This window comes from Eretmochelys imbricata, chromosome 7 (assembly GCF_965152235.1).
Source record: "Eretmochelys imbricata isolate rEreImb1 chromosome 7, rEreImb1.hap1, whole genome shotgun sequence".
In the NCBI taxonomy this organism is placed as follows: domain Eukaryota; kingdom Metazoa; phylum Chordata; order Testudines; family Cheloniidae; genus Eretmochelys; species Eretmochelys imbricata.
Genome location: NC_135578.1, coordinates 14,355,196 through 14,372,229, shown reverse-complemented (window position 1 = coordinate 14,372,229; position 17,034 = coordinate 14,355,196).

Here is a 17,034-nt window from a genome sequence, read left to right as displayed (position 1 = left end):
ACTTTTACTGGGAAAAGAAGTCAAAAGATTTATTCTACAATCATACAATCTCTTATACTGCTGTCTTTTCACAGACTGTTGGACTTTCACGAAAGGGATCACAAACATAACCAGCAGAAAGATTTGAATTTCACATAGGCCCCAGTTCTGCAACTGACTGTGAGCTGGCCCATCCACCCAGGCCCACACATACTTCTATTAAAATTAGAATGTATTATTCTTGTGTGTGTGGTTTACATGCTTTGATGTAGACATTATCTTTAAGAAGCATTTTATTTTGAAACCATTTTTAAATGCAATATTTAAAATAATGTGAGTTGTAGGTTCATAGGTATTTACAGGGTCTGATAAAATCCTGCATGATAATTGGGTACTGTTAACCCACTGTGTACTGAAACCCCTTTGTACTGAAAGAGTTCACTAAAATACTGGCATTTCAAAGGGGTTCTTTGGCCACACAGTATTTATTGTAAAATACTTTTCATATTATCAGATCCTTGACATAGACACTGTCTTTATTTATTTTTTGTCTTGTACAGCTCCAAGCAAACAGTTGCCATTTGATGTAGCCTTATTTATGTTATTATCATCAACTGTTATGATATTTTCATCATTATTATCATAAGCATTCAACAATTACCATAAGAGCATTTTGTTTCATGTACCTGGTATACAACACAGCAGTGAAAGAGCTAAGTAGAAGATCCATATACTGCTTCTTTCTATGGTCCTGATCATGCAATGAACTCCACATGGACAGACCTCTTCACCCACGGTAAGGGCATCTCTACACTTAACATGCTGAAGCAGCACAGCTGGACCACTTAAGTGTAGACACTACCTATACTGCTGGGAGGGTTTCTCCCATAGGTATAGGTAATCCACCTCCCTGAAAGATGATAGCTCGTTCAACAGGAGAATTCTTCCATTGACCTAGCGCTGTCTACACCAGGGATTACATCGGTTTAACTATGCTGCTCAGGGGTGTGTGGATTTTTCACACCTCTGAGTGAGGTAGTTAAGTCGACTTAATTTTGTAGTGTAGACCAGGCCCAAGTTTATTGCAGAACAAGTACCTGTATGTTTAGCTACTCAGAAATGGCTGAGTGCAGCTCATGGCAAATGGGCTCTGAACTTTTCAGAAATAAATGTGTGGTTTTCCTTCTGACCCCCCCGAAATGTAAACTAAAAATGTCCTAAATTGGTGTATAAGAGTGAAGATATTTTATCAAAACATCCCGATATGAAATGCAAAGAATGCTGTAGCCTCTTAATATTCTACAGTAAATTAGGGAGGGAGAGTGTGGATGAAAACCTAGCTAGGGTTGTATTTATTATACTCTCCATGCTATTATCTTCTGTTAATCCTTTCATTCCCCCAGGCCCTCTCCTTCTTTTCTTTTCTTTTCTTTTCTTCTTATTCCCCGATGCAACAGGAGCTCTCCTAACCTTCTCCATCTTCTTTTTTTTAATCTTTATTATGCATGGAGCTAAAGGTGAGCATTGCTAAGAGATATAGGTGAACTGGTTCAATGAAAATAAAAAGAAACCCAAACCTTCAGCCAAACATTGACTGCTAGACCTTTCAGAAGAGCTAAAAAAGTTCAGTTAACTTTGCATCCCCCACCTTCTGCTTTCAGGCTTCTGTGCTCCTAAACTAAAATTGGCAGCAGAATTTAAATTGTGTGAGGGAGAAAATGCAGGCGGTACTTCTGACCTAAGTTCAACTTGAAAGTATAAAAGAAAAAAAACTCACAAAAAAGTTATCACAAGATTTCCGGTCTAATTACCTTACCTAAGAGCTTTGATGGATAAGCCTGGTTAGGAACTGGAAAAGCACTTGAATTCTGCATGCTTATCTGAACCACACAATGTCCTGATTTCATAGTCAATGTCTGAGTTAAAAATCTATCAGTATATTGTTGGACTCAAAGTTACCCACAATTTCTTCTATTGTTTTCTAGGAGTTATGTTAGATATAGCTGATAGGAAACGCCAAATACGGCTTGTGTTTCTCACAAACATACAGACCAGTAGTTACTAAATCAGGCTACAAATATATTTTAAAACTACTAATTAGGGCAAACTCCCATTGTGACCTAACTAGACTTTTTAAAAATGTTGTAAAGGACTCATATTTTTACAATGATCCAGACAATTTCTGAGCTTCTTAAATTCTTATGAGACATTAATAGGAACTTCTTGTGGGATCACCAGCACTGTGTCATAATTAAACATAAAACAGTATTTCAAAAAGTAACACCAATGTTGTTTATGATATATACACACACAGTTTGTATTATAACATAAATTCATTACCATCATAGATCATGTCTCTGAGTGATTTCATATTATCTTTAGAATAACTGTAACATAAAGTAAACTCTGATTTTTTCTCTCTCAAAAATAATTCATCTTCTTGTTTTTGTCAAGCAGTTGTTGTTGTTTTTAATTTTGCTATTCAGTATCATAAATACTGGTTCCTTGCTAGATGTCACAAAGCCCAGTCTGACTCCATTTTAAGTCAGAGAGACTTTTCATTGACCTTAAAAGGAGTTTGATCTCTCCCTCTAAGTCAATAGGGATCTTCACAGGCCATTACTCTTGCACAAGAACCTGGAGAGCTCCTGTTGCATCGGGGAATAAGAAAAAAAGAAAAAAGAAAAGAAAAGAAGATAACCTAATCTCCATATTCCACAAATAAGAAGTGAGGTAGACTCTGTTTACACACGTTTACTCTCAACTACACTACTGATTGTGACCTAAGTATGGATTTAACTTGAAGCCTCCTAAGAGGCGCTAATCCCCTAATTAAGGATAAGGATTCTCAACTCAATTAACAATTTAAATAATTTTTACATGAGGTTAGGTGACCAGTCTTCCTGGTATTACTCCTCCACCTTGTTCTGACTCCCTACAACCTCCTCAATGAACTCTCAGGAGAACTGGAGAGAGTGGGAGAAAAGGAGTCACATAGAGGAGTGACAACGAGGCTGGAAATGAGCAGAGGAACTATAATACTATGATATAATACTCCAAAGCAATCATATGTGAGGAAGATGTATCTCAGTGGATGCATGGCACTCATGGCCAGGCAGCTGGGAGAGCGTAGAGCTGGTGGGGGTAACCTATAATTCTAGCATATATTCAGGAACTCTACTGAATTGTTTTGAGGGGTGTCAGAAGAACCCTATAGCAAGTACCTCAGAAAGAAAACTCTGCCTCTGTTATGTAATGATTTGAGAGAGACTGTGCAAAGATTATCAAGGAGCTACATTTCCCAAATCTCCTCTCCTCAACACAAAAGGGGATGCTCTAAGCAAATACCTGTTGTATTTATCTTTCTTTTTAAATACATATTAAATATGTCCGACTGATTCATGTATTATTCAAAACACATTTCACATAATCTCTACCTTCAATTATAGCTGTGTGCAGCTCACTGTTGCTGGCAGAAAAAGAAAGATAATAACAACAACTAATAATAATCACCACCACCTCAGGATGAGATTGGGATATCCTTACTCATTTCTGATATGCATAGGTCCTTTACTCCTGGAGTAGCTGTATAGACTTCAAAGGTGGTAAATTATGCAGTATGAGGAAGGGAATTGCAATCTGGCCCATAGGGATTACAGCTTCAATTTTTATATTGATTGGATTTACAACAAAAATTAAAGGACATTTTAATTTCTCCAATGTCCCAAATAGTCAAATACAGAAATGAGCATTTTTAAGCATCTAATTTCAATAGATGTGTTGTCCTGATGCTCAGATAGTGTAGTGATGGGTGCCTAGAAATATCACAGACAGACTGATCGATCATGCTGGAATAGGGAAAAGACAAACTATCCCCTCGTAATTCTATTAGTCAGTGAACCATGCTGACGCAGATATCTACTGTATCGACTACATTATCTATGTTACACCACATAGAGGTACTTGAGTCACATTGTCTTGTTGTTTCACATTATTTCAAGTGTGGTGTGTCAGTTTACATTGCATCACATCATACTAAAGGTCACAAGATCACAAGAAAATATACCTCATGTTCAAAAGAGGATTGTTGCCGTTAAGCTCAGATACTCAAACTAATAAAAAAGGCACACAGCAAACTTGTTTCTTTATTGCTGGTCTTTGCCAGACCCCATGGACATATGATGGCTGACGCGAAAGTGTAATTTTTAAGGCTGTTTCAAGTGACTTATTCCTACAGAGGAACTGATGTGGTTCTGGTATGAAAGGTGGGGCAAGTAACCACAGTGTGCCAGAGGGTCATAAATACCTCACCGTGCAAATGTTCAACCAGCAATGCAGTACGGCTGGAGAGGGACCATAGAAGAGGATGTTATTGCACGGACCTGATTGTAGGACTGGTGCCTAAATAATTTGCTCTTTCATCCTCTGCCAGTGAACCAATTTTGAAAAGCAGACGAGACAGCAGTTTTCAAGCTTCAACCATACTGGTTCATAAATGTCTAGAGACATTTGATTTGGCACTGTATTGCTAAGAAATAAGTGCAGCCTATTTACATCATTTGCAAGCACTGTACTGAGTAGTTAGAAAACTAGTCACAACACACAAAAGATACAGAATTCAAAGGCAGTAATGGCCTCAGTTAGGTAAAATAATTTTGTTAATTGATGTAATTAATTTGTATCAAACCCATGGGAGCTGAGAACAAAATGACATTAAGTGTAAGTTGATGACAGATCATGAGATCAAGTTGCTTTCCACATACCAAAATACATGCACTTGACACCTTTTAACATTTGTCTTTTACCCCCACCCCCCACTCCACCCCACCACCAACAACTTTTCTGCTACCTAACAACAACAACAGACACAGCTAAAAATACTACTTGGCTTTCAAAAGAGAAAATTGCATTGGTTAAGGAAAATAAATGAGAAACTCTGGGAGCAGCCGTCAGCATAAAAATAGAACAAAAGGGGGAGAGAAAAATTACAACGATGCACAGTTAAATTTATTTCTCAAATTTATTTCTGAGTGACTATTCTTCCTTCTTCTTTCTCTTCCCAATTACTGCCTGTGGGTAGCCAAGATAAGCAAGTCCAAACTGTTTAGTTCATAGCCCACACAGTCTTGTTGCCACGATCCAATGTATTATTGAAACCAGGACATGATCCTCTGATTGTATCTGGTAACAAATGAGCTACGCTGATTTATACCAGATGAGGATCTGGGCCAAAGAATTCTAAATACTCAGCAATTAATAAACAGATCAAAATTGCTGTCTTGTCTCTTGTATGTGGAAAACTACTATTTGCACCATAAATATGATAGTCTTGATTAAATTACAATATTGCTGGTTAAAAAATGAATTTAATATATACAGTATCTAGTATATCATAAGGCAAATACATTTTATTTTACTATACTATGTCATTTTGCAGGAATAGGTTTGTTACACGATGCTTGTTATTGTAAAATAGTCAATGGCATTTAAATTCACCACAAAAATTATGATTATTTATATTGCCGTAATGGCAAGAGATCCCAATCACAGATTCGAGCCCCATTGGGCTAGTCACTGTACAAACATACACCAAAAAGGCTTACTTATCTAAGTATATGTTTACTAGATGCAATTGTTAAAATAAAGATAATGAAAAAGATAGTGTTAGTTTTTATAGATCTATATATTTTGATAGAGGCCATGGCTGAAAGATTGATAGATAGGTAGATCTGTAAAGACTATCAGACCACGTGGTGGGTATCATTAAAATAATATTAAAATCAGTAGTGGGCATGGGACATGGTTTACCAGTTGAGAGCCTTGACATCAATGGAAGTCCTTCTGTTGAGTTCAGTGAGCTTTACATCTAGCCCTAAGTGGGGAGAACATTTATAAGATTATTTTAATTATACTTTCTTTTAGGCTTTTATGCCTATAAAATGATGATTCAAAGTACCTAAGTTTATAAAGAACTACTACCATACGATTCATGGTGCTCTCTTTGATCCTTTACTTTCCAGCATCTACTGTCTGGTCTGTGTTAGTCTTTACAGATCTATTACTTTTCTGTGAAAATACAAATACCCTTCATGTGTAAGCTATGCTTTCTGTTTATGTATTTTCACAATAAGAGATTCCTTTTGAGTTGCATCTGTTACTCAAGACAGAGACAGCTGACCCAAAATGAACATGGAGCAAGCTTAAGCTTAAGGCCAGTTGCAAACAGTGATTCACCTCCAAAAGGCATCTCTTCTTCTATCAGCAAAAATAAACAGAAGTGAAGATCAAGGTTTTGACTCCTTTGAAAGGAGCATGCTTTTTTATGCTTGTGAGGCTTTCATCCAACACACACAAAATTACATTGAATTTTAGGAGAAAAACTATCTTTTAAACACAGTAGTACAGTAACTGCCAGGCTGGATCGAGTCCAATATCCTGTCTTTGACGGTGTACAGAAATAAATACTGCAGAGGAAAGTCCCTTGCTGTTCTATTTCTACTGGGACGGACAGCTGTGGATCAGTGAGCAGCAATTTGCCCCCTGCAGCCACATTGTCTACTAAGTCAAGCACGGCTTAGAAATAGTTGAGAATCAGGTCCCAGGTACACAGTGGACATAGGAAAGTATCTACATTTTCACCCTTCATGTCTGGGTTCCAACACACTCGCTGGGCACTGCAGGAGAGCCCAGTCCAGAGCCACTGTCTATATTATGTATGTTCCATAGAAACCCAGAAGCCATGGTTTTCTTGGACTGTCAACCCATCAACTTTCAGAAACACTAAATTCACCATAAAAAAGTAAATGAAGTAATTGGAAAACCCATCTGGAAATTTCTTTACTAACTGCAGTTTATTCTATCAAAAAGAATTTCTTTATCTGAATTTTAAAAAAATCTTGTCCCACGTTGCCTACTTTCAGTTTTTTGAATGTACAAAGTTTTACCCATGTCACTGGTGTCTAGAGTTGGGCAGGAACTGGGTTTTCTGTTTCAGGGACATTTCACAATTTTGGGAAACCAATTCTGTTCCAAAATGGGACCAAAAAAACCCAACCCCCCCACCAAAAACAAAAAAATCCTCTTGGATCAATCATTTTGAGGTGAAAAATTGAAATGTTCCATTTTGAAAATGTCAAAACAGAAAGTTCCAACCTTATTACATTTTTTTTTTCATTTTGTCCTCAAAATGAAATTTTGTTGATATTGACATGTTTCTGCAAAATGTTTAACTTTTGACATATCAGCATTTTCGGATGGAAAACAGTTCCATAGGAAAAATTCCAACCAGCGCTAGGGGAATCCCAACAAAGTGATTACTTCTCTGCAGGGGAGTTGAATTTATGTTTACAAGTCTGGCCCAGAAAGATCGCTTAGCTTACAACTACAGGGGACCCAAGCCAGAAGTCTTCTGTCACCATCAGGAGCAAGATTCACTTGTGTGATAATTCTAGTGCCATGTGACTTGACTCACAAACTGCTACCTGGTGGCTGAGTGCTCTGTGGAAAGAATAGCTAAGCAGCCTGGAAAATGAGGATAGCTCCACCCCATCTCAATGTTTGTTGGAGCGCATCACAGGTTTTGCCCTCTTGTTTAATAGAAAACTGACATCTGTTATTCCCTCCCTAAAACACACACTGGTTTCTGGATGCTTTGCTCACAGATCTGTCTTTTGCATGACTGAAAGTCCCCCAACTACTGTGGCAGGGCTGTTTGTGGAAAGTGGCATTTTGAGGGACTGGAAAAGCCCAGATGAATTAAGTGCTACTCAGAATCAAACCTCTTCTGAGCTTTAAGACACTTTATAACCATTTGATCCTCCCTTTTGATTAGCTGACCCACATGGACTGAAAAATAAACTTTTATACCATGCATATTAAGTCCTTACTTTTTTGTAGTCAGAATTTTTCATTTCATTGTTTCATGGATTTATTACAACTTGATGTTTCACCCCAGTGATCTTCTAGTCTAACTTTATTCACACTATCTTTGAGATGTAACTTAATCTTATGTAGAGAAATGCCTTTAATGTTCCCTTAGCATTATAACATCTTCAATGTACTGTACTCAAACAATCCTCCCCTCTTATGTACCTAAGTCTTCCATTTATGCAAAGCCCTTTTCCTGTTTTCTTCCACCCATCTCCACCACTCTATATTTAATTCACCTCTGCTACTTTTATTGAAGCTTCATTACTACTTGTTATGGAAGAAACCTGAGTTAATATTGTATAATTTTCTGCAAAAATGCACAGAATAAGCACAGAAAGCACAGAAAGACTCAGATATTTTACTCAGACAGGGATCTGCCCAAGGATATATACATTTGACTCCTGTTGACATCATCAGCATCAGGGCAACCTTTCAAGTGCAGGACTTGGCTTCCTCTGATTGTGCCATAAATCTATCACACAGATCAAAAAAATCGAACTTAGGGGGATCTAAGTGTGATCCCCATCAGGCCATGTCCCAAAAAAGTTGACTCTGATGCCAAGTCACAAGGAGTTCAGTAATGAGTTTAAAGCATAGATACTGGTTTAATGGCATCATAATAACCTCATTTTGTTTTGGTTTAAGTCACCCATTATAGGCTGGCTATTTGTCAGTTTGTAAGATCTAATAAGAATATTGAAGTCAGCTGTGATATCCCTACAGCGCTCACTTCTCCTCCAACCTTTATTTATTTATTTAAACTTTCAGTTCAATTTTATCTGACCCTCCCTCTACTTGCTTTGCCATAAACAGTGTACAAATAGCAGGAAATATGGTAGAAGCAAACCTGTTTGGGGCAAATTTTCTATATCCTCCTAATATGTACCTGTAAAATTGCAAGTGCACTTATTTGCCTGTGCAAAATCTTACATTTATGAATACAATTATCCATTTCATGAGAGTAAGCATAGGAATTTACAGACTCAAATGGATATGCACATATATTTTAAAGATACACTTTAGGAGGCTCTTTAGAATATTTTCCATGTGGAAATATCATGTGGTATTTAAATTATATGCAAATACTAAAAATGGAACTTATATTTGACATCTTCGTTTTATGTTCAATCATAAATAAATCATATTCAGATATTTTAAGTTATAGGAAAGTGTACTATTTCATATGTTACTGAATCACTAATGCATCGTATGAAAAGATATTATATACTCTTTAGATATATGAAACTCATATTTCCTTTACACATGGAGTGGTCCACTCCAATTTTAAAGCTAGAGGTTTCCTCAATTTTCACAAAAATCACAACATTTGGTTAAAAGAAACCATGAAGATCCTGCAAACTTTTTGTTTTTCTTATCTATAGTACATTTTCTGTATCCAGCAGTCAAAACCCAAGGCAAAATAAGAAAGCATTCAGGAGGCTGTTAAGCACTAAGCACTTGTTGTCTGTCTGTACATTTATTAAAATGAAACTTGAAGGGAGTTTAAAGCAAACTGAGGTTAAACATTTTATTTCAAATGAACAGGTCAAAGCCATTCTTATTCTCTCTGAACATTATACTCAGTGATTGATATTGTTAGCTAAGAGGAACTTTTAAAATTTCCATTGAAAATTATGGCCAATTTGAGAGACAGTTTAATTGAATATTTCATACTGTAGGGAAAGCTAATAAAATTGAAGAGAGAATTCTTGGAATATATCCAGTTTAAATGATAAAAACCCTTTCCTTATTTTCTTCCTAGGGAATTGGTTTTAACTACCTATGCCAGTTTATTTTCATACAGTTACAAATCGGTATTTCTGCAAGACAAAATTGTGCCTTGGGAATAGTAACTCTTTTCAGGAAGATAAAAAGCCAGATAGATTGGACAGCTGAAGGGCATCACTAATTAACACAACATAATGCTCTTCAAGGTGAGTCAGTTGTACTAAGACTTCCAGAGCAGAAAAGATCTAAAACTCTCAATTTCTCTCTATTTTTTTTTTGCCTATCACTTCAATTACCTTCATTACATCAAATGCACAAACATATCTTGCTAATAATATTTAACTGATAAGAATGAGATTTCACATACAACATTTCTAATACAATAAATAAATAAATAATAATCTGGGTGTTTTTTATAAACAAGTTGCACCAGGCATTTTTGGGGTGATGCAGTGCAGTAAAAAAAATGAAATATTACATTTGAAAATGGATGTAAACACTCCTGCATAAAGAGCTGTTTTATGGGGGAGGCTTTCCAACCTTTGCATGCTTATGGATGCTTTGCATGCTTCCCTTGCTAACAGAACTGCGGATAATCCCTGCACCATAGCCACACCACTTGCTTTTAAGAAACCAAGATGGTCAAGATCAGACATGCAACCATGAGCATTCTCATCAAAAACCAATTTGAATCCTTTGATATTTGATTAATATCATCATACCCCACAGATCTCAAAAGACAAAGGGTCTGGCAACACCAACCCACAGCTGATATATCTTAGCCATGGAGAATAGAATAAATTCATCACAGATAATTGAAGGGAGTATTACGAAGCTGAGACACTCGGCTTAGTAAAATGGCAAACAGGTGGATGGGTGGTTGCTGGTGGTTTCTGTAGGTTAGGACAAGCAATTCCTCTTGACGTCAGTCACATCACTTCTGCAACTCTGAACAAAGGCCTACAGAAGACCATACTCCAAGCAGCTCTCCCTATCTCCTCTCTTGTCTCTCCTTCACTTTCCACAGATCACGATTATGCTGAGTTCAAGCAGCTGTGGAGTGGCGAGAACTGTCTAACAAGTGATGTACGTCATTGAGCCAGTTCACACTTCGTCAGATATACCTTGCCATCAGTAACAGGACCATAAAAAATCCATAGTTTTCCTTAGCCTCTGAGGATGCGAGCAAATAAAGCTATTCCAGTGTTAATTTAGCTGTGGAAGAGTTCTGGCACTGAAATGGATGTGGGAATGGATAGACCACTGTATGAGAGTAAATTAAGTGTCTGAAATATTTGAATCAAAGTCAAAGACAAGGCAAAACATACAACCAGCCCAATAAACATGGGCTTTACTCAAAGGTCACGGAGCAGAGTCCATCATTCACTGAGCCAGGGAGAATGAGTATGACTCTATAGCCTTGGAGTTGGGTACTCACCTGGGGGTGGCAATGACAGTCCTTACTCCAATTAATCTTTAACTATTTATACAAAGTGGAATGTCTTCAACAGGTACTGAGAGTGCCCCACCCCAGAAAAGCCAGTAGCCTGGGAGAAAGAACACTTGACTTCAAGTCCCTGCTTCAGTTGTGGGTCTGCCACATCCCAGGTGAGTTCCCTAACCCCTGGGCTATTGGTTATAGAGGGTCACCACTACTATCACCACCACCTGCTCCTCCTCCTCCTTTGTTCTGAGATTGGTGCCTCAGTCTCCCTGGGAATCGAGCCTGAGAAATCAAAATCCAAATGTTTCATTTTTAAAATGTCAAATGAACCATATCAACATTTTCTACCCCCCAACACACACTTTTTTATTAGACTGTAACATGTGTCATCCCTATAGTTCCACACTATGATCATGATCACAGATGCTTTCTCTTCAGTACAGGACAAGAGCACAGAGTTTATGGATTACTGACACAAATGTTCTGACACCAAACATCCATATAGTCAGCACACCGCAGCTGACCACAGCTAATAAGCAGATATATTCACACGACTCCATTAGGATTACTTATATTAGCCCAATACAATGCATGATACAATGATAAAATGTATAAATACACTGCATATTAAGAATACATAAAACACAAGGAAACATCTATACGTCCCTTAACATGAGATAAGTTATCAAGGAGAGACAGGCCCCATAGCATATTTATTAATGACCAAGTCATTTTTGTTGTTTTCAATTTCTGAAAGTTAGGAATTGCTCAAGGGACATTTCTGAAAAGTAGTTTAAAAAACAAAATCAGTCCTGTGCTGATGTCTTATTAGTTAAGTTTGAGCCTAGAGGAAACCATTAGAGTAAAGCTTCACATCCATGGAAAAACAGGAGTATAATGGGAACTTCCAAATACCAACCCTTAACTATAGCAATACCTTTAGCGGTACTATAGGATGAGGAAAAAATACAAAGAACTTCAGGAAGAGAACCAGAAATAAATATGGATTATGTTTATAGAAGCAAAATTATACAGCAGTTTCTGCAGCAACTTCCAAAGCAGCTGGAGAATGAATGTATCTATTATTCAGCCGAGCTGTATGAGTTTTACAGCTAGCAATAGGTGAATTAAGTCAAAGTCAAAAACTCCACTGAAACCTTTGCTTATTTCACAAATTAAAGATGTTGGATCTAGAAGTTTTAGAAGTTTTTTTAATCTATTATTTTTCTTTTACATGTGCCTCTTCTTATGAGTTTGGGTTGTTCCCATGACTGTCATAACATCATTGGAGTTTGGACATTACATCCACACTTTTGGGGCTCATCAGAACCAAGCCAAACCCACACTCTGAAACTTGGTTCTTCAATTGCTGGTTATTTCTTCCCTTTTGACGTTCTTCACTCTCCCAAACATACATACAGTAAAAATTGAGGGTATTATGCTTTCTACCTAATTAATTCAAAGCTTATTGCTTATATACACTATTAAGTGTCTCATGAGCTCCTCCTCCACCAGCATATATAGAACCAAACTAAACAGATACAGTACAGCATGATAGCAATGTTACACCGAGGCTTATTTAAACTCCAACATATTTGCGGGGAGGAGGAAGAGAAGGTCAAGTTAGAAGTTGTTCCAAAGTATATGTGCCCATTCATATACTACTCTTCGCTGTAAATTTTACCAGTTGTAGTCGGACTTCATCAAACTGATATCTTTGCCTAACACATTAAAACTAAAATGGGGTCAGTTGTTTCATTTGGTTTTGAATAATATTGTACATTTATTTTAGCATCAGAGTTCAGGCACATCTCTAGTGAAAATACAGTTTCGAGTAAATTACTGCACATTTTATAGTTAATTCTTCCAGGTCAGGGCTTTTTATAGTTCAAGTTGGGGAGGTCAGTCAATGAGCAGTGGGATCCAGTTGGGATTCATTATTTTTTTAAGGGAGATTTTTCTGCTGCTAGTAGCCTGCTCCAAGACTGTCATTGTTCTCAACCATTTACGCAATGGCTTCTAACCATCTTCTGTCTATTCTTCATCCTCAAGGGTCACACTGATGGTCTGTAGATACTACACTGAGGTGCAAGTCATGTTCCATATCTGATGAATTGTGGCTTTGAGTTTTTGTCACTCAAAGCTTATTGCTTGTATACACCAGAAATTATTCTATTAACAAGTTTCTCATGAGCTCCTCCTCCACTAGGGGACTGGAACTTGGATTGGGGCAAACTGGCTGTGGTTCAGTCTTAACAAGAGTGACGGGACACTTGTGGGCTTACAAGTAGCTCCTGCCTCTATTTTTGAGAAAGTATGTTCGTTCTTTGTCAAAGAGTTTTGATTTTGTGGGCACCCTTGGAGACTTCTGTTACCAAAGTATCATTTGGGACTGATAACCAAGAACATCTTTTTCATTGGCATGTGGCCTTTCCTATCTGATCTGGCTGTCTCCACAGCAATCCATGTAACTTCCATGCTGCATTATTGCACTGAACTTTACTTGGAGCTACTCTAGAAGATCGCTCAGGAACTTCCTCCAGTGCAGAATGTTAGATAAATTATCGATTTTCTCCAGGGACTGTCCTGGTTTCCTATTCATTTTGGGGTACAATTCAAGGTGTTACTTTTGATGTAACAGCTTCCTGTCTAGCTGAGAGTCTTCATCTCTCTTTATGTGCTTTCATGACAATTTAGGACATCTGAGCTCCTTAAACTAAAAATCTCTAGATAATAAACATGAGGGTTCTTAAGGAAAGTATTCTCTTGACAGATGAAACAAAAGCCAGACTACAGATACTATTTTTCCACTAAAGAAAACATTAGTCAATAAAAGTTATGGAATAACCACCTTACACAAGGCTGTAAAATACTGGAGACTGGAGTAACCATTAATCCCTGTATCATCTAATGGTTAGAAAGCTAAATTGAATTCTTAAAATATATGCACAGGTTCTAAACTAATTGAAGAGAACAACTTTTTGCAGAAATCCTCAAGGGGAAAGGAATTCTCTTTCAATCACAATTTCAGTGGAGAGCCTGATGCTTTTGTTGTCAGGTCGAAGTACATCAGGCACCATCAGAAATAAAGCTGATTCCTGCCAACTTTGTATCCTGCTATTTACAGAAAGGTTTAGGCAAGGGATTCAGTTCTCAAATATTTGTGAATAAGCAGATAAAATTACCAGTGAGTAATTTAATACTTCTCCTGGGTAGGAGCAAGTACTAGATAATCTGTCTGGCACGTTTCTTTAACGCGGAAGGATGTCGAACCTAATTTGCACTCACTGGCTTGCAATTGTGCTGTATTCTGTTACCTAACAGAGCAGCCAAAATATATTTTTCTATGTTATAGCTGCATATTTTGTAAATATAGCAGGAAAACATGACACAATACTGCAGAGTTACAGCATTACTTGTCTTTCTTCAAATAAGGCAACAGGATACACCAGGAGTGCTTTAGGCCCTGGATGTTTATAGTTGTAAAATATTAAGAGGACTAGTGCTTACATGTAAGAATTGTGAGCTGGTGACTGGTATAAAAATATACTTGGCTGTATCCAGTATAAGGAAGGCTGGGTGGAAATCTTGGGAATATTTTTTTTAAAAGGAGAGTGCTGTTAATTTTAACATGCATGTTTTAATGGTAAAAGCAGGTTTTTAAATTTATACACAGTGAAAAGTAAAATGGTAGTTAACCAATTCAATAAAAATCCATGTAGTTCTACCTACATGTTTTGCCTTGACAACAATAGGAGCACTTAAAACAGTGTTCTTGGGAGGACACCATAACAGGATACCAGTGAGTGAGTGTGATGAAATTTCATCATACCCACCTGTCAAAAAGGAAGTGTTTTCTTTGGCTCTATTTCATTTTATGATTAAAGAAGCATGCAGTGTCTGACTGATTGATTGATTTGGGTTCTTCATCTTCTCTCTTGCTCTCTCTCTCTCTTCCAGATTTGGTTAAAAGTACTTGACGATAATTCTGTGCTGCCACTCCCACAGATCTACCAATGAACTGTATTCTGACTTCTGGTAACCCTGATTCCCCCACCCCCACAAAAACAGAGAGACTTTAAGACACGTGGCTGCTTTGTGATGGGCATAAATACTTTGTCTCTCTCATTCTGGGCCCCTGGGGGCGGAACCAAGTTCTATAACACCCTGCCTTTACCACTCTGTTTTGACTGCATCTTTCATGGCTCAAGGCTAAACAATGTAACTGTTCCAGGGATCCCCTATTGGTTTTCCTCTCCGAAACTGAGTGGTGCTTCAATTATTGATAGGTAACTACAGCCATATATGAATTAAATGTATATTATTCAAGTTAAATGTATAACTATTTTATACTGAGTTTGTAAACTCTTTGGGACAGAGACCATTTTTGTACCAGCACCTGGCACAATACACTCCAGAGCCATAATGGGCTCCTAGGTGCTATTGTTTTACAAATAATAAATAATTATAATAAGATAATAACTGTACAGTCATAGGCCTTTGAAATTTCTCTTTTTCAGCAGGGAGAGTGTTATTTTTTTAAAGGAACTCAGGTTAATTCCGTTAAATTGATTCTGCAGGAATGGTCATCGGAAAATAGGGGTAATAGGCAACTTGTATCCTGTGGCGGGAGAATCAGGCCTGGGTGGTACTTTTCAAAAGAGTCGGGGTGATTTAGGCACCTACGCATCATTGAAAATTCAAAGAGAGACAGGTGCCTAACTCACCTAGGCTCTTTTGAAAATCTCACTCTTTGGCTGTTGTATGTCTGTTCTTATACAGTTGCTTTGATGTTTACATGTTAGTGTTATAGTCACAACCTCAAAAATGTAATGGATGGAATGGAAAGATGATTTATTTATTTTTTTTTACAGAAAAATGTAATGTTTAATTTTAAAACAAAAAGAGAGGGGAGGGGAGGAGATCAGACTAGTAAGCAATGTAGCACTAGCTGTTAAATAGGTCAGCCGACTAAACTGGAGACACTTCTGAAAAGGAAGCATACCAAAAGTAAATGGGTTGACTGGCCAAGCTTGGTTCACAGGTGGCCACCTACTGTGTTGTATAAAGAAGCTCTTTTAAGGACAGGTAGGTTGGTTGAGGAGTGAGGGTTGCAGAGAGGGGTAAGACTGTTAAAGTCCAAAGAGGGAGCAGAGTGGGACAGGCCCTGTTGAGAGGATAGGGAGGAATACAGATTCAAATGATTTCAGGGGCTCACCATTTAGATTAGATTCTTCTCTCCTTATTTCACACAGGTTAATCTCTCCATTTAATACTGGGGTTTAATCACTCAAGTAAATGCTATATTAAGTGGACTGTTTCTAATTATTGGAGCCACAATCACAGTTTTGGAATAATACGTGGCAATACCTGGAAAGTCAGGTCGTCTTCACTGATTTCACCTGACCTGTCTTAAACCCACTATTTTCATGTTGGCTGTCCTAGATCATGTTTAAAACAGCCAGTTTTAATATGCTGAGAAAAACAGCAACGATCTGATCTAGCAAAGCAAAGATTAAAAGAAGTAGGTTGAAGAGAAAGTACTTTGCTTTTCCCGGTATAAATCAATTTACCTCATGTTTTAATCCTTTAAAACTATACAGATCATTGTAAAACCAGTCACACTTTTAACAGACCCCTTTTATTGACATTACAGCTGCTTTTATAGAAAGAGTGCAATTGAATTAAATTGTAAACATATTCCCCAAAAATAGAGTTTGGGATTTGCATTTTTCCTACTGAATTTCAATAAGGAGAATAAGGAAGGCTCACAAGGGAGATAAGCACGGTCTTTCCCAAGATTTATTTGAATTTACAATTACTTTGGATAATATTAATATATTTTTATATACTTAAGTTACCAGTGGGACCAATATGCTTATGCTTTGGAGGGAGAGGCCTGTCAATAGGCCTGTCAATAGCTTGATTATAACTCCCTCACTTGGGATGTATGT